Source organism: Cupressus sempervirens, chromosome 7 (assembly GCF_028749045.1).
Source record: "Cupressus sempervirens isolate cs-2001-9-10 chromosome 7, ASM2874904v1, whole genome shotgun sequence".
Lineage (NCBI taxonomy): Eukaryota > Viridiplantae > Streptophyta > Pinopsida > Cupressales > Cupressaceae > Cupressus > Cupressus sempervirens.
In genome coordinates, this window is record NC_143124.1 from 192987605 (window position 1) to 192988652 (window position 1048).

Sequence of the window (1048 nt, forward strand, 5' to 3'; positions counted from 1 at the left end):
GTATTTATTGTCTTACATATAGTCAGCTATCTCATGCAATAATTATAATGCATTTGTTTCTATTAGCACATTTCCCCTCACCATTGCATTCCCTACCATTTATTTAAAACTAAGTCCACTAATGACTCAGTCTTATGAAAATGCTGAGTGGGATTCTCCACATCATATGCGATTCTCCCTTGTCTCACAAAGGGAGTTGGATTTAGACATCCACTAAATGACACACCTTTTGAGAATTAAGTAAGTTACTAAATGCAATGTACTATGATTTTTCACCTTATGTAGCTCCTATACAATTATAATCATATTGCAATAATTGGAGTTATAGTCACCCTTCTATTCATTTAAATATTTTGCTAATGACTTGAGAACCCTTTTGAATAGTCTTGTTGCAGATGTACCCAAAGTAAGAAACTTATAATCATCCTTGCACTAAAGAACTACAATAATAGGTATTCTTATGTACAATTTTCATTAGTATGCCCTTTAATGATTGATACACTGTGTTGCTCTACCAAGTGTAGAAGGCCAAAGAGGAAATGTTGTGTCAACTTTATAGCTTTGTTAGGTGGCTATCATGGTTGACAGTGACTATCTAACCATGATGCCTCTACCCATGCTCATACCATAGCATCATCCAGCCTATCATTTTCATATTTTCTATCAATTCAATAAGTAACTCTATCAAACTCTTAAATATTTTTTAAAATAGTTGCATGACGACTACTTTATGAAGTTTCTACTCTCTCTCTCTCTCTCTCTCTCTCTCTCTCTCTCTCTCTCTCTCTCTCTCTCTCTCTCTCTCTCTATCTCTATATATATATATATATATATATATATATATATATAATATGGGTCATTTCTCAAATTTTATGGCATTTTAAAATTTATTTAGTTTAAAATGTTTTTAATTATTTTTTAATATTTTTAGTATATTTTTAGAGACTGCATAAAGTAAAGTATTAAATGAAAATAAGAAATTGTTGAAGTAAATTATTAAATAAAAATGAAAAATTGTTAAATAAATTATTTAAAATTATATATATAT